Here is a 2,743-nt window from a genome sequence, read left to right on the forward strand (position 1 = left end):
GATCTCAGTTCACTGCAACCTCTGCCACCCAAGTTCAAGTGATTCTCTTGCCTCAGCCTCCCAAGTAGCTGGGATTACAGGCGCACACCACCACACCCAGCTAATTTTGTATTTTTAGTAGAGACGGGATTTCACCATGTTGGCTAGGCACGTGTTGAACTCCTGACCTCAGGTGATCTACCCGACTTGGCCTCCCAAAGTGCTGGGATTACAGGCTTAAGCCACTGTGCCCGGCCTACAAAGGGATACTTTAAAATATCACTATAGTGTTAGGGAAAGCCTCTTTTAATCCTGGCACTTCCCCATCCATTTCCTTAAGAGATACATTTCCAATAAAGTTTCATTTTTTATATTATCAGGGTATATTTTTTGGCCAACCATATGCTGGTAATAATTATACATTTAAAAGAATGAGATATCAGTTTTACTTTAAAATGTTACTGTGATATTCTAGAAAGTCAAATTCACCCTTTGCAATTATTTAATCTAATAGTGATATTTTTAAAATGTCACCTTAATGGGTAAAGGATATGTAATTTTAAAAAGCACTTTTAGTGGTTGGTGAGCAAAAAAAAAAAAAAGGGAGGGGGGTGTTGGAATACCACCATGTTAATTTGTTCAGCAGCAAAAGCAAAAGAAAAGAGAAAGAAATGCTGCCATACCCACTATAGTAAGCTGTTTGTTAGAAATGGGATTGCTAGATCAAGAGGTATGAATGATCAGCTTTACAAAATAATGTCAGATTGCTTTCTGAAGGGGTGGTATCAGTTTGTACTTTGGCCAGCAGTTTTGTCTGTTTATATACTTTGATCAACAGTGTGTAAGAGTTACAGTTGATCTACAACCTCTCCAACACTTGTTATTGTCAGACTTAATATTTGCCAATGGAATGGGTATGAAATGATGCATTGTGGTTTTAATTTGCATTTTTTTGTTATTAATGAGATTGAGCATCTTTTGTATGTTTATGAACTGTCTTTGTTTCCTTTTTATGAAATATCTAGTCATATATTTTACCCTTTGTTCTGATGAGTTGTCTTTTAAAAAGGATAAACTGGTAACATTGATTATGTACATGGTAAATATCTTCTGGTTTGTGGCCTGTCTTTCTACTCTTTATGGTATATTTTGGTGAATAGAAGTTCTTAATCTTATCATAATCTAATTGGAACCTTTCTTGCCTTGGGCTTATAAAGACATTCCTCTATTTCTTTTTAGAGGTTTTAAAATGATATCTTTCGCAATTAAGTTCGTAATTCATCCGGAATTGATTTTTGTGTATGTTGTGAGATAGTGATCCACATTCATTTTTCCTGTGTGGTTCTAATTATCCCCGTACCATGTATTGAATTGGCCCTCTATTCACCAGTGATCTGCTGTGCCATCCTTTTACATGTTTAGTTACTGCCTGCATGGGTCTGTTTTTGGCTTGCCTTTCTGTGTCACTTGTCACCTTGTCTGTCTCTGTGTTCATACCACACTGTCTTAATCATTAATACTATAGTTTTATTTGAAATCTTGGTATCTGGGAAGGACTTTAATCTCACCTGTTTTTGGTCATTTGTTCTTAATAATTAACTTGTTACATGACATGAATAACCCTTTGGGTATTAATTGGAATTAATTGAATCAGTTTGGGGGAGAATCAAAATCTTTAAGATTTTGATCCTTTTTTTCTAAGAATATGGTATGTATCTCTATTTATGTAAGGTTTTAGTGTAGTTTTATGATTTTCTCCATGGAGATCTTCTACTTTTTATATGTTGATTCTGATGTTATTGTTTTTGTTGCTATTATAAATGGTGGTACTCTTAAAGATTCTATTTTAACTTATTTATTGTTAGTAAATTTTTTAACTTATTTATTGTTAAATAGAAATTTAATGAATTTTTAAAAATATTGAGCCTTTAGTCATCCACTTGATAAACTTAACTACTAATTTTTTTACTGAAATTCCTTTGAGTTTTCTGTGTGGATAATTATATCACTTGCAAATAGTGACAGTTTTGGTTCTTTAATTCTAGTTATTTTTGCTTTTAATTTATTCATTTTTTTGGTCTTAAATGTGCTGGCATACTTTATACTTACGTTCAATGGAAGTGATTAGGGTTGTTCATTAGAAGCGATTAGAGTGGGCATAGAGGTCTTGTTCTCAATTTTAAGGAGAATATTTCTCCACTGAGAATTACATCTGCTATGAATTTTTGTAGATACCTTTGATTAAGTTAGGGATGTCTTTGCAGTTGTCACTTGCTTTTCTGCACTTGTTGAGAATGTCTTGTGTCTTTTCTCCTTTAATCTGTTAAATGTAATGAATTCCATTTTATAGATTTAAAACTTCATTTTCTTTTATATTCTTTCTTGACATAAACCCAAATTGGTCTTTATAGATTGTATTTTTATGAACTACTAGTTTGAATTTGCTCGTATTTTATTTAGATTTTTGTGTCTGTTTGTGACTAGAATCACCTCTCATTTTTCTTTATTGGCTGTCTTATCTGACTTTGGTATTAAAGTTACACTAACTTTATACCATGAGTTAGAGAGTAGTTGCTCTTTTTCTGTTCCCTGGGAGAGTTTGGATTGGAGTGATTTGTTTCTTAAAAGCTTGGTGGAACTTAACTATAAGGTCATTTGGATCTAATGTTTTCTTCATAGAATTTTAGTAGTAATTAGTTGAATAGTCATAGGACTGTTCAGGTATTCTATTTCTTTTAGTCAGTTTTGGTAAGTTTTAGAAATT

The sequence above is a fragment of the Mandrillus leucophaeus genome, unplaced genomic scaffold (assembly GCF_000951045.1).
Source record: "Mandrillus leucophaeus isolate KB7577 unplaced genomic scaffold, Mleu.le_1.0 Scaffold315, whole genome shotgun sequence".
Classification (NCBI taxonomy): Eukaryota; Metazoa; Chordata; class Mammalia; order Primates; family Cercopithecidae; genus Mandrillus; species Mandrillus leucophaeus.